This window comes from Triticum urartu, chromosome 5A, assembly GCF_056163025.1.
Source record: "Triticum urartu cultivar PI428250 chromosome 5A, HENAU_Tu73, whole genome shotgun sequence".
NCBI classification, from domain to species: Eukaryota; Viridiplantae; Streptophyta; class Magnoliopsida; order Poales; family Poaceae; genus Triticum; species Triticum urartu.
The window spans coordinates 467,130,161-467,145,750 of record NC_141877.1 but is presented as its reverse complement, the minus strand read 5'-3'; positions in this window follow the sequence as shown (position 1 = coordinate 467,145,750).

Below are 15,590 nucleotides of genomic sequence, written 5' to 3'. Positions count from 1 at the left end.
ATGAATGATACGTTCCGGGCCCACTCGGTATTATGGTATCCGTAGTTTTCCCAACAAACACAAGATGATAATGATCACACGCATACTGGAATAGGGAAACGAGAAAAGAGAACAAAATCAGTACCAAGAATAACTTGGTATTCTGATCAAGTAGTTGCTCACAAGGATACCGATAATAGTCTTGCCTCAGGTTTTGTTACGTATGGCGAAGCAAATCGAATTGTGTATGGAAATTAAAGGTTCATCTAATAAAGATCTTTGTGTGTGTGTGGGAATCAATATGGGTGTCCAGACCCTGTTGTTATTTATTGACTGTTCTGGGTCATGTCCATATATTACCGAATTTGCACGGTCACACACTTGACATTTAGTGGTTGATAGAGTACTATGAGATCATTGGAGAATGAGAGGAAGGTACGAGAAATGTTCCGGATGTTTTCAGAAGTGTTCCGAGAGGTTCCAAGAGTGTGTCAGTAATACCAGGAGGGAGTGCCCCGGAGGTGCCCGAGAAGATCCTAGAAATCCCTTGGAAGTTTTGAAAATCTTCCAGATGGTTCTAAAAACTCTAGTAGGTTGCTCCCTTGGTTGGGCATAGTGGTGGCACCCACATGGGCCATATGTCCCAAGGTGGTGCGCACCCACTTGGCTTGGTGGCGAATCCAAGAGGTGCAACTAGGGATGGGAGGGGATCCTCTAGGAAGATCTCCTTCACTGGTGCGTTGGCCCTAGGGGCTTCCTGTCCTCCAAGCCGCATCCCCCCTGTCCACCCATAAAAAATGGGAGGAGCACCCTCCACCCCAAACACACAAGTTTGCAAGGACGTGCCCTTCCCCCGCCCCGCGCCATCTCTCTCTCTCTCTCTCACTCCGCAAGACTTCTTCACCTCCAGTTGTGACGCCCCAAGACCGATGCTCGAGAAGACTTCCATAGGTTCCGGGTTTCTCCATGTGTTTCATTTTTGCTTGCTCCTTTTATTTTTGCTTTGCATCATGTCATCATGCCATCATGTCATAAATCTTTTGCATATAAACTAAATAAATTGTGTGGATCTTCGATCCATTTAAATCGAGGGAAGAGTGACTTCTCTTTATAACATATCCTCCTAATATTTAGGAAGCTATTATAAATATTCTATTAATTTGGAATCACCAAAACAGACTTGCAAGTAATTCCCCAGGCCTTTGTTGTCTCACATCTTGACCTCAAACTTTGTCCATAAATTCATTCATCATATTTCGGAGCTCCACCAAAAATCCGAACATTTTGGACCTTACCAACCCTCACTTCCTATTCAAATCATTTGAATTTAAATCAAATGAGTTTGAATTTAAATATCTCAATCTTGGCCTTTTCTATTTTTCTCGGAACAAGCACATTTTTGCGACCTCAAGAAAATTATCCGTTGCCTAGGTTCCTTCCCTAATATTTCATCTCTCTCTTTTCTTTCTTTCTTTCTTTCTTTCTTCTTCTAAAAGAAAATAAGTTATTTCTGAGAGAGAGAGAAGAGGCCCAACAGCCATTCTAGCCCAGCTGGGCCTCCCTCCCTCACGCGCCGGCCCAAGGCCAGGCACAATCAGCCCCGCTGCTTACCCTAACCCCTCTAGCTGCTCGCCTCGCGCCTCTGTGCCGCCGTCTCGCCATGGCGCCCGGACCGGCCTCAAGCACGCTCGGCTCCTCTTGTCGTCCGCTGCTCCGCCTCCCTCCGGCCGTGCACCTCCCTTCCCGAGGTCCTCATCGAGCTACCTCGTCGCCCGAGGCAGTGCCTCCCCGCGTCCGGTCACCGTCGGAGACCATGACCATCACCACGATTTCCTCCTCTGCTCGCGAAGCCGTGCTTCGCTGCTGCGCCTCCCTGGCCTTGCTACCTCTGCGGGGCACCGAAAGCACATCCACCTCGCCGTCTGATGCTGCTTCGTCCCTGCGCCACCCCGTGACCCTGTCGTCACTGCGATCGGCAAGTCCAGCCGCCGAGCTCTTTGTCTTGCTGTTGCTCCGCCATCGACCTCATGTTGCTGCAGGACCATCCCCACCGGGCGCTGTGGGCGTGCTGTTTCTTCTCTCTCAAGGTCGAAAGGACGCCAGTTACACGAAACACCAAGTACCACGACGGTCCTCCAAGAGTTTGGGTTCGACAAGTTCGATGACGCTATTGTACAACTACATTACCGACACCGGCAAGACCGACTGAACAAAACCACCAAGTACCTCTAGGAACGGATGCGTCAAGGTCGCTTTGGAAATCTCCAAGTACACCGCCGACAAGATCACACGGATGCTCGAAAGAGTGCTGAACGAAACGCCAAGTTCCATGACGACCATCGGCCTGTACCCCTACACCGCATCGGAACACCGAGTTTCCTCTTTGGATGTGTGTACGACTATCAGGGCCAGAAGACCCATACACCATTATCGTCTCCAAAGAACCATGTAACAGAACCGTCAAGTTCGACTACGACTCGTGTACGGCTATGTGGGATTCCTCGCACGCCAAGTTCAACGATGCATCAAGTTCCTCACCATGACCCCGAACATCTACTGAAACCCATGCAATAATAAACATGTACCCCTACTGCCGTCCGTACTTCTACAGAATGTGTACCACAACCATCGCCGAAGACCCGTGAACGACTAACGATGACCCTCCAAGTTCGTCCACGATTGCTATGTGCCACTACCATCGACGTGAACCACTACTTCCACTACGGCATGAGTACAACTACTACCACTACGAACGTGGCGAGAATGTCTACTTCCACTACGAACTTGATCTGTTCCGAAAAGTCTCGCCTTGAAGGTATAACCCCGAGACGACGCCCATGAACGAATGAATGCATGTTGGATGAGATGACCCCTTTGTCTGCACCGTGTCCGTTTTGTCACTCGTTTCCATGCCACTAACCCATGGGAACCCGGTAGTCGGGAGCACCCCACCATCTTGCTCAACTCGCTCACGCCCCATCTTTTTCACCGGCATCTCAATTGAGTTACCGGAACCGGAACATTGCCGTGGCACCGTTTTGTTATCGTTGCTGTGGCGCCCTTTCTTTCCACCACGGTGAAAAATGCTTCATAATGCTCTTATCAACTTTTAATAAAATTGCATAAACTTGCACATGTCATTTGGATCATGATAATAACATTTAAATGTTTAAAATTGTTGTTGCACCAAATTGATAAATGCATATGAGGTTTTACCAAAATTGTTTCTTGTGCCTCATTTAAACTTGCCTAAATGTTTAGTTTACTTATGCTCCACCTCTTTCCATGTTAAGAACATTTAATATAGTTGGGTACATAAATGAGAGAGAACTAAATAATTGACGTGGTGTTTCGTCAATATGCAACGGAGTTGCAAATTGAGATCCACTTAATTTGTAGTATTGTTTGTGCACTTTGCCATGCCATGCCTAATTAAACCGGACATGCATCATACTTGGTTGTGCATCATGCCATGATTATGTGATGGTTGTTTACTATGTTGTTTGCTTCTTTCCGGTGTGCTTCTTCGGGTTAGTTCCGATAACGTCGTGTTTGTGAGGATTCGTTCGACTACGTCCGTTTGTCTTCTTCATGGACTCGTTCTTCTTCCTTGCGGGATCTCAGGAAAGATGACCATACCCTTGAAATCACTTCTATCTTTGCTTGCTAGTTGCTCGCTCTTTTGCTTTGCCTATGCCGCGACACCTACCACATGCTTTATCATGCCTCCCATATTGCCATGTCAAGCCTCTAACCCACCTTGTCCTAGCAAACCGTTGTTTGGCTATGTTACCACTTTGCTCAGCCCCTCTTATAGCGTTGCTAATTGCAGGTGAAGATGGAGTTTGTTCCATGTTTGGAACATGAATTTTGTTGGGATATCACAATATCTTTTATGTTAATTAATGCATCTATATACTTGGTAAAGGGTGGAAGGCTCGGCCTTATGCCTGGTGTTTTGTTCCACTCTTGTCGCCCTAGTTTCCGTCATACCGGTGTTATGTTCCTTGTTTTTGCGTTCCTTACACGGTTGGGTTATAATGGGAACCCCTTGACAGTTCGCCTTGAATAAAACTCCTCCAGCAAGGCCCAACCTTGGTTTTACCATTTGCCACCTAAGCCTTTTTCCCTTGGGTTCTGCAGACTCAAGGTTCATCTTTATTTAAACCCCCGAGCCAGTTCTCCTCTGAGTGTTGGTCCAACCTGTCAGCCGCCGGTGGCCACCAGGGGCAACTCTTGGCTGGCCTACTGGAAGTTTGGACAATCCGGTGTGCCCTGAGACCGAGATATGTGCAGCTCCTATCGGGATTCGTTGGCACATCCGGGTGGCTTTGCTGGTCTTGTTTTACCATTGTCGAGATGTCTTGTAACCGGGATTCCGAGTCTGATCGGGTCTTCCTGGGAGAAGGAATATCCTTCATTGACCGTGAGAGCTTGTGATGGGCTAAGTTGGGACACCCCTGCAGGGTTTTGAACTTTCGAAAGTCGTGCTCACAGTTATGGGCAGATGGGAATTTGTTAATGTCCGGTTGTAGAAAACTTGACACTTAACTTAAATTAAAATGCATCAACCGCGTGTGTAGCCGTGATGGTCTCTTCTCGGCGGGGTCCGGGAAGTGAACACGGTGTTGGAGTTATGCTTGAACGTAAGTAGTTTCAGGATCACTTCTAGTTCACGACCGTGCTTTGCCTTCTCTTCTCGCTCTCATTTGCGTAAGTTAGCCACCTTATATGCTAGTGCTTGTTGCAGCTCCACCTCACATATCTTTTACCTACCCATAGGCTTAAATAGTCTTGATCGCGAGGGTGTGAGATTGCTGAGTCCCCGTGACTCACAGATTACTTCCAAAACCAGTTTGCAGGTGCCGATGATAACGTGCAGGTGACGCAACCGAAATCAAGGAGGAGCTCAATGAAGATCGTGTTCATTATGTTGTTTAGTTTCCAGTTGATCAGTAGTGGAGCCCAGTTGGGGCGATCGGGGATCTAGCAATAGGGGTGGTCTTTCTTTATTTGGTTCCGTAGTCGGATCGTGATTGTATTCTGTATGTTGTAATGCTATATTTATGTATTGTGTGAAGTGGCGATTGTAAGCCAACTCTTTATCCCTTTCTCATTCATTACATGGGATGTGTAAAGATTACCCCTCTTGCGACATGCCTACAATGCGGTCATGCCTCTAAGTCGTGCTCCGACACGTGGGAGATATAGCCGCATCGTGGGTGTTACAAGTTGGTAATCAGAGCCTTCCCCGACTTAGGAGCCCCCTGCTTGATCGAATCGCTGGCGTTGTTGAGTCTAGAACAAAATGTTTTGAGTATTTTAGGATTATACATATCCGAGAGTAGGATTCTTTTTACTCCTCAGTCCCTTCGTCGCTCTGGTGAGGCATCCCGACGTAGAGTTTTGACTCTTCTCTTCTCAAATTTCACTAATTTTTTTAGGATCACACGGGTATCTTGGAATCGTTCCGATGGTTTTGTGACGAGAACATTGTTCTTGGTGCCTCCTAACATTTAGGGGTTTTGGCAGTGTCCCGGGGAGTTGAGCTCTGAGGTGTTGTCATCACAATTTTAACGTTGCAATTCTGGAATACCTGAGTTTCGCCGACATCGAAAATCTCTTTTATGAAGTTGTTGGTGAGATAACCTCGACGCCACCCAGTACTGGGGCAGGAGTTCGGGAGTATTGCCATAACTCGTATAACGATGCCTTTTCGAAGGTTGAGGTAAATGATTTCTGAAGATTTCTTGGTTATGTGTTGAAGGATGGATACAGCTGGATGTAGGATTTACTAGTTTGGGTGAGATATTATGCTTCCCCTATATCCCCAACACCTGATTGCATAACCACAAAGTTTCGGGAGTTTTTAAGTGGGAATTCAAGTAGCTCCTAGGATATCTTTCCGACAGATGCATGATATGAGATTGGGGTTCGATGTCTAGTGGTCCGCCCATTCACGGTTGGTTTGACAGTGGTCTCGTTGTGTCTTAAAGAGTCCTTGGCTATGCTGACTCGGGGACGCTTCGTATGTCATTTACACTGCCTTGTACATGATGGTGCTGTACGATCAAGCCCGTGTGGGCCCCACCACAAAAACTTCGGATGAAATCTCTATCATATGTTTGTTCCGGCTTATTCTGCAAGCCAATCCTTTGTTTTGTTTTCAGTTGCGGTATTCGAGTTGCTTCAATGTCAAGTGTTGATTACATACCTTTCCTAAGCGGTGTTCTCATGTTCCTATGTTAATACTAATCCTTCATGATAATCGAGATTGTCATGTCAATCCTTTTCAACCGGTGCGATTCTCTTCAAGATGATCCTATCATTTTTCCTATTTGCAAGATCCAATCTCACTTCTTCCCAACGGTGTTTGTTTTCATCCATCCCAAGTTTCCTTTGTTTTTCCCGCCCACCCACCCTTGTTTCTTCAAGGACTCGGATTTCTTTATCAAGTATCCATCTTATGGATGTGAATACTCTTTACTCCTCTCTTTCAATGTTCTTATCCGGTGATTCTGAGGTAGAGGCTAACGGAGCTTCTAGTTCATCATTATTCGTTCTCTTTCTTCTCCAGTGGTTTCAATTCAAGATTTCGGTGTTGATCATTCCTTTCTTTGTTTCAAATGTTTTATCATGCCGGTGCACCTCTTAATCATCCACTACTTGCTATTCATTTGTTCTGGAGTGCTGAAGATATATCAAAGATTCGTGTTTCCACTCTGCATTCATTCAAGCTCTTTCGAGGTTGTAATCTCTTTCAAGCCATTTAATTCAATTGGTGCAATCTCTCTTTCAAATTGTTCAACGATGTATCTTTTGAGTGGACCCTAACTCACAGGTCTTTTTCCAGGATCTTACCTGACTCTTCTAATTTTACCGGAGTTATTCTCAAATTCATTTCAAAGTTTGACGTAAGAATGAATTGTCATCAATCATATGTCTTTCACCAAGATATTTCAAATTCTTTCATCATTGGTTCAACCTTTCTAATTTTCATTCCGGAGTGCCTCAACAATTCTTGGTGGTGATTCTCATCGTCATTATCAACATTTGAAGACCGAAGAAGAGTTTTTCCTCCATATCTTATCCGTTCTCTCAGAGATTTGTGGTTCTAGTTCGAGGCCATCCTCCCATAATTGTGTTGATTGTGGTAATTCTTTTCATCCATCCGGAGCATTTCATGAGTTGTTTTCTCTTTTATTTCCTCCGGAGCCCATCATTTCAGAAGAATTAATCATTTCAGCTTCCAGCTCTCGTTTCTCCAAATCTTACCGGTGCATCATCCAAGTATTCTCTAATCAGCTCGGGATCTCTTCGTTTAACTTGCATCTAAATTCTTTCAGGAATCTTCATTCGTTCTCTAAATTCTTACCGCTGATTCATCCCTTTACTTCATTCATTTCCAATTCTTATGGCGGTTCATTTAAGATTTCTTCTTCCTTCGTTTTCCATATCAATGCATTCTTGTTTTCCAAATTCTACCGGTGGATCATTGAAGACCTACTCAAGTTGCGCTATATCTATCTTAATAATTTCTACGAGAATAAGTAGTATGCAAAATCCGTTGCATGTCATCAATTAAATTGGTGAAGGATACGCATAACATAATTCTTATTCTTGTTTCATCCAAGTGATAAATCCTTTCCTTCGGAGTTTGTTCATGATGAATAAATTCCTGATTTTCCTTTGTTTATCTTTCTTTTCCAAGAGTTCCAAGCTCTCGCAATTATATCACCATGGAGATCCATCTAATCATTGCAAGTCTTCACCTTGTGTTTTCAACTTCTCTTTCATTTCGATTGATCATTCTTTTATTACCGGAGTTCTTCTTGGAGGTTCTACATGATGGTTCATCAAGAATTTAATTCCTTCTCGAATTGTTCATCGAGATTCTTTTCAGAGAAGCTCAAGTATTCTTCATCTTGCAATCCGGAGTGCAATTCTTTTTACCTCATCTTTTGAGGTGGTGTTATGTCATTGTTGACAATTTCCCTTCATGTTTCAGGATTCAAAAGTTGTCAGGAATGAGATATTTAAACCCATCAATCTCTTCATTGGAGTTATCTTGTGTCATATTTCACCTAAATCCTTCCCTAAGGGTTGTTGCTATTTATGGTGCTTATAAATGACCCAAGTTCTTCATTTATCCTCCCGGTGAAATAAGTTTCTCGTCTCCTTGTTCTCATCAATCCAATCTTGTTTTCATTAGTGGCAGAATTTCACCTTAAGCTTTGAGATGTTTTCATAAGCCCACAAGCAGCCTTTTGTTTTTGTTGTTGATTTTCCAACAACTCCGTTCAATACTTCTTTCTAAGGATGCTTCTCAAATTCTATTGTGGTAGAAGATGTCATTTTCTTCTCAACTCTTTCCTTTCCAACGATCCAACTACTATTCTTTTGTTCTGGAGGCATTATGATGTTGCTCTCTTCAACCCATCTTCTTGTTTTGTTAGGATCGTGTTCTTTTCATGCTTATCAATTTAACCAGAGTGTTGTGTCCTCTGCGCAAGATCTTTTCGCCTTATCAAGTCTAGCATCTCTTTTCAACCGGAGTGCTGTCCGAATTTGTTCTTCCTTGTTCCTCTTTTCTAATGGAGTGTTTTCAACTTTGTTCATCTCCATTGTTTTCTTCTTTTCAATTTATTCAACCTCTCAAGGTTCTTTGGTTTCACTCTTTTGTCAAGAAGCAACTTAGTTTTACCTCTTCTTTTCCTCTTCCGTTTTTTTCTCCGGTGCCTTCCTAGATCACGGGACGAGATCCTCTCGTAGTGGTGGAGTGTTGTAACGCCCCAAGACCGATGCTCGAGAAGACTTCCATAGGTTCCGGGTTTCTCCGTGTGTTTCATTTTTGCTTGCTCCTTTATTTTTGCTTTGCATCATGTCATAAATCTATTGCATCTCAACTAAATAAATTGCGTGGATCTTCGGTCCATTTAAATCGAGGGAAGAGTGACTTCTCTTTATAACATATCCTCCTAATATTTAGGGAGCTATTATAAATATTCCATTAATTTGGAATCACCAAAACACACTTGCAAGTAATTCCCCAAGCCTTTGTTATCTCACATCTTGACCTCAAACTTTGTCCATAAAATTCATTCATCATATTTCGGAGCTCCATCAAAAATCTGAACATTTTGGACCTTCCCAACCCTCACTTCCTATTCAAATCATTTGAATTTAAATATGTCAATCTTGGCCTTTTCTATTTTTCTCGGAACAAGCACATTTTTGCGACCTCAAGAAAATTATCCGTTGCCTAGGTTCCTTCCCAAATCTTTCATGTCTCTCTTTTCTTTCTTTCTTCTGCTAAAAGAAAAGAAGTTATTTCTGAGAGAGAGAGAAGAGGCCCAGCAACCATTGTAGCCTAGCTCGGCCTCCCTCCCTCACGCGTCGGGCCAAGGCCAGGCCCAATCAGCCCCGCTGCTTACCCTAACCCCTCCCGCATCGCTACTCCCTCTTTCCCTCGTTCCCTCACCGCCGCCAGGAGCCATCTCCTCGATCCCCATCTCCCTCCAGCGCTCTGCTCGAAACCCCGCTCCTCTCGCTCTCTTCCTCACGCACCAGGGAGGAGCCCCGAGCCCTCACACTCTGCCCTCACGCGCGAGCTCAACCTCGACCCACCGAGCGCCTCTTCCACCTGCACCTCGTCGCGCCTCCCTCGGCTGTCGCTCCAGCTGCTCGCCTCGCGCCTCTACGCCGCCGTCTCGCCATGGCGCCTGGACCGGCCTCCCGCGCGCTCGGCTCCTCTTGCCGTCCACTGCTCCGCCTCCCTCCGGCCGTGCACCTCCCTTCTCAAGGTCCTCCTCGAGCTACCTCGTCGCCCGAGGCAGTGCCTCCCCATGTCCGATCGCCGCCGGAGACCATGACCATCGCCTAGATTTCCTCCTCTGCTCGCGAGCCGTGCTTCGCTGCTGCGCCTCCTTGGCATTGCTGCCTCCGCGGGGCACCGACAGCACATCCACCTCGCCGTCCGATGCTGCTTTGTCCCTGTGCCACTCGGTGACCCCGTCATCACTCCGATCGGCGAATCCAGGCCGCCGAGCTCTTCGTCTTACTGTTGCTCCGCCATCGACCTCCTGTTGCTGCAGGACCATCCCCACCGGGCGCTGTGGGCGTGCTGTTTCTTCTCTCTAAAGGTCGAAAGGACGCCAGTTACACGAAACACCAAGTACCACGACGGTCTTCCAAGAGTTTGGGTTCGACAAGTTCGATGACGCTATTGTACAACTACGTTACCGAGACCGGCAAGACCGACTGAACGAAACCGCCAAGTACCTCTATGAACGGATGCGTCAAGGTCGCTTTGGAAATCGCCAAGTACACCACCGACAAGATCACACGGATGCTCGAAAGAGTGCTGAACGAAACGCCAAGTACCACGACGACCATCGGCATGTACCCCTACACCGCATCGGAACGCCGAGTTTCCTCTTCGGATGCGTGTACGACTATCAGGGCCAAAAGACCCGTACACCATTATCATCTCCAAAGAACCGTGTAACGGAACCGTCAAGTTCGACTACGACTCGTGTACGGCTACGCGGGATTCCTCGGACGGCAAGTTCAATGATGCATCAAGTTCCTCGCCGTGACCCCGAACATCTATGGAAACCCGTGCAATGATAAACATGTACCCCTACTGCCATCCGTACTTCTACAGCACGTGTACCACAACCATCGCCGAAGACCCGTGAACGACTAACGATGACCCTCCAAGTTCGTCCACGATTGCTATGTGCCACTACCATCGACGTGAACCACTACTTCCACTATGGCATGAGTACAACTACTACCACTACGAACGTGGCGAGAACGTCTACTTCCGCTACGAACTTGATCCGTTCCGAAAAGTCACGCCTTGAAGGTATAACCCTGAGACGACGCCCGTGAACGAATGAATGCATGTTGGATGAGATGCCCCCTTTGTCTGCATCGTGTCCGTTTTGTCACTCGTTTCCATGTCACTAACCTATGGGAACCCGGTAGTCAGGAGCACCCACCATCTTGCTCAACTCGGTCACGCCCCATCTTTTTCACCGGCATCTCAATCGAGTTATCGGAACCGGAACATTGCCGTGGCACTGTTTTGTTATCATCGTTGTGGCGCCCTTTCTTTCCACCATGGTGAAAAATGCTTCATAATGCTCTTATCAACTTTTAATAAAATTGCATATACTTGCACATGTCATTTGCATCATGATAATAACATTTAAATGTTTAAAATTGTTGTTGCACCAAATTGATAAATGCATATGAGCTTTTACCGGAATTGTTGCTTGTTGTTCCGGCCTCATTTAAACTTGCCTAAATGTTTAGTTTACTTATGCTTGTCCTTTGCCATGTTAAGAACATTTAATATAGCTGGGTACATAAACGAGAGAGAACTAAATAATTGACGTGGTGTTTCGTCAATATGCAACGGAGTTGCATATTGAGCTCCACTTAATTTGTAATATTGTTTGTGCACTTTGCCATGCCATGGCCTAATTAAACCGGACATGCATCATACTTGGTTGTGCATCATGCCATGATTATGTGATGATTGTTTACTATGTTGTTTGCTTCTTTTCGGTGTGCTTCTTCGGGTTAGTTCCGATAACGTCGCGTTTGTGAGGATTCGTTCGACTACGTCCGTTTGTCTTCTTCATGCACTCATTCTTCTTCCTTGCGGGATCTCAGGCAAGATGACCATACCCTCGAAATCACTTCTATCTTTGCTTGCTAGTTGCTCGCTCTTTTGCTTTGCATATGCCGCGATACCTACCACATGCTTTATCATGCCTCCCATATTGCCATGTCAAGCCTCTAACCCACCTTGTCCTAGCAAACCGTTGTTTGGCTATGTTACCGCTTTGCTCATCCCCTCTTATAGCGTTGCTAATTGCAGGTGAAGATGGAGTTTGTTCCATGTTTGGAACATGGATTTTGTTGGGATATCACAATATCTTTTATGTTAATTAATGCATCTATATACTTGTTAAAGGGTGGAAGGCTCGGCCTTATGCCTGGTGTTTTGTTCCACTCTTGCCGCCCTAGTTTCCGTCATACCGGTGTTATGTTCCTTGTTTTTGCGTTCCTTACACAGTTGGGTTATCATGGGAACCCCTTGACAGTTCGCCTTGAATAAAACTCCTCCAGCAAGGCCCAACCTTGGTTTTACCATTTGCCTCCTAAGCCTTTTTCCCTTGAGTTCTGCAGACTCAAGGGTCATCTTTATTTAAACCCCCGGGCCAGTGCACCTCTGAGTGTTGGTCCAACCTGTCAACCGCCGGTGGCCACCAGGGGCAACTCTGGGCTGGCTTACCGGAAGTTTGGACAATCCGGTGTGCCCTAAGAACGAGATATGTGCAGCTCCTATCGGGATTTATCGGCACATCCGGGTGGCTTTGCTGGTCTTGTTTTACCATTGTCGAGATGTCTTGTAACTAGGATTCCGAGTCTGATCAGGTCTTCCTGGGAGAAGGAATATCCTTCGTTGACCGTGAGAGCTTGTGATGGGCTAAGTTGGGACACCCTGGCAGGGTTTTGAACTTTTGAAAGTCATGCTCGCGGTTATGGGCAGATGGGAATTTGTTAATGTCCGGTTGTACAAAACTTGACACTTAACTTAAATTAAAATGCATCAACCGCGTGTGTAGCCGTGATGGTCTCTTCTCGGCGGGGTCCGGGAAGTGAACACGGTGTTGGAGTTATGCTTGAACATAAGTAGTTTCTGGATCACTTCTTGATCACTTCTAGTTCACGACCGTGCTTTGCCTTCTCTTCTTGCTCTCATTTTCGTAAGCTAGCCACCATATATGCTAGTGCTTGCTGCGGCTCCACCTCACATATCTTTTACCTACCCATAGGCTTAAATAGTCTTGATCGCGAGGGTGTGAGATTGCTGAGTCCCCGTGACTCACAGATTACTTCCAAAACCAGTTTGCAGGTGCCGATGATAACGTGCAGGTGACGCAACCAAGCTCAAGGAGGAGCTCGATGAAGATCGTGTTCATTGTGTTGTTTAGTTTCCAGTTGATCAGTAGTGGAGCCCAGTTGGGGCGATCGGGGATCTAGCAATAGGGGTGGTCTTTCTTTATTTGGTTCCGTAGTTGGACTGTGATTGTATTCTAGATGTTGTAATGCTATATTTATGTATTGTGTGAAGTGGCGATTGTAAGCCAACTCTTTATCCCTTTCTCATTCAGTACATGGGATGTGTAAAGATTACCCCTGTTGCGACATGCCTACAATGCGGTTATGCCTCTAAGTCGTGCTCCGACACGTGGGAGATATAGCCGCATCATGGGTGTTACACCAGTTCTCCGATATCCCTTTGTCCTAGATGACAAAGTGCTGGCAAACCACTCATACGGTACGCATGTATACCTTAGGATTTCTCGGTCGGGGGTAAGTTCTCGCGACCTTATAACCTAACTGTGGGAATCTGCACATCTTCATCTCTGTTGTGTTGTGATGGTGACATTGGTCTTCGTAGTGTTCCTGAGTGTGTTCATTAGTACAATTTTTTTTGGTTTGGTACTACGTTCCCCAACACAACGCTTGTGTCTTTATTTCTAAATTGTTGCTCCGTGTTGAGCTTGATCTATATATGTCTATATTTGAACTTTCGTATGTTGCTTTGAACCAAGATGCCGTTTGTGGATTTATCCATTGGAAAAAGCTTGTACTCAAGTGCCTGAAAATGTGTTGCTTGTCCGTTGCCTCAAGCATGCACCATGTGCCACCATGGGCCCATCCACCGCTCCATCTTTCCATCCTTATCTCTTCCACAACCACCCAATCTATCCCAAAATGAGGCGACTCATCCCCTTTCGCCCTCCCTATTCTCCACCTCATGGATCTCACAAGCAAGCTTTTTCTTCCTTCTTGTTAGTCATAGATGCAGGCCACCATGAACGCATGTCTCTTAAGCACAACCAACTATTGCAACAGGCAAAACGTCGTGACACAGCCAAACATTGCCCCCTGGTGGGGGGGGGCATGGTGACACCGCTGTGCAGCAGTGATGGGAGGCACCGCCATGCTACAAACGCCACCAACGAGGATAACGAGTTGAGATGGGTGATGTCGTCATCTGAAGGTGACCACAACATGGTCCAAGTTGCAATGGATAACCACAACATGTTTCATATTGCAAATGGGTGATCAAAGGGGTGTTTGCAAATGTTATCCAAGATGGGGGCGGCCACAACTTGGTTCATGTTGCAAACATCCAAGAGCAACAAATGTCATGTTGCAAACAATTAGGGCACACCTAAATGAGTGACGTGGATAGAGATGGGATGATTGTCCCGCACACCATCCAATTGCTGTGAGGCCGCGGATCTGACCCGATTATCACCCGATCGACGTGTAGCCCCATGCTCCTTTCATCTAAAAAACATAGGTCATATCGGTCATTTTAGATTAAAAAACATTATAAGCACACTATCCGCTATTTTGAAGCTAACAAATACTCCTCCGTTCCTAAATATAAGTCTTTTTAGAGAATTCATTATGAACTATATACAGAGCAAAATGAATAAATCTACACTCTAAAACATGTCTATATACATCCTTGTGTAGTTTGTAGTGAAATATGTAAAAAGACTTATATTTAAGAACAAAGGGAGTACATGTACATGATCAAGTTCTAGACTTGAAACTGGTGCTCATATTTCCTAAATTGATTTTTGTCTTTGTTCAGTGGGAGGTGACATTGTCCTCGACTATGAAGACACCTATGTGGTGCCTGCTCAGTATCTTGAAGAAAAAAAACATGTATATTATGAGCCTACACCGCTGGTCACTCCGGCCACGGCGGCCACCCTCACGATCGTCGATCACTTCAGCCGCTCCCCTGCGCCGCTGGTCACTCCGGCCACCCTCACGACTGATGATCGCTCCGGCCGCTCCCTCTGCGCCGCTGGTCACTCCGGTCGTGGCGTCCACCCTCTGCTCTACGACACTGCTTTGACGGACAGCCCGAGCTTGTTGTTTTGGCCGCGTGACGGCTGCACGTCGGCCCTCGCCGGTAAGTTCCATAGGACTACAGGTTGGTTCCTTCCTTAGAGGAAGCTTTGTGCTGCAACCCGATCCCTTCGCCCTTTGTTGCTTTCTACGTCCAGCTCCTTGATGCTCAGCTCGCCTCCTCATCTCTAGCCCTAGTTTCCTCTCCGGTTTCGCTTCCCGGCTTGGTCTATGGATGGTCCTGAGTTTGAGGATGCTATGTTGGCCAGATACGGGTGCGGCACGGTTGAGGCTGTTGCCGGGCATTGCCGGCATGCCGGCGTGCTTGCTATAGTCCTCACCGACGGCGTGCTGTTTTCTCCTAAGGCCTTCGCCTCGCTCTTGGTTAGTGGGTTTGGGGGTTGAGCCAACGGCTACCGCGTTCAAACGCGCCAGGATGGCGTGTTCCTCTTCCAGGTCGCGCGTGAGTGCATCGCCAAGGAGATCGTGCTCCGTGAACCCTGGAGCTCTGGCTTCCTATCTGTCAGTATGTCGCTTTTCACCCTGGAGCCTTCTGTGTGTCGTGGCGCCTTGTCTGGCTGCCTTGGCGTGTGTGGCCGGACCTGACAGGCTAACGCTCTCTTGCCTTTGGTCCTTGGGCCACGCCCCTCGTG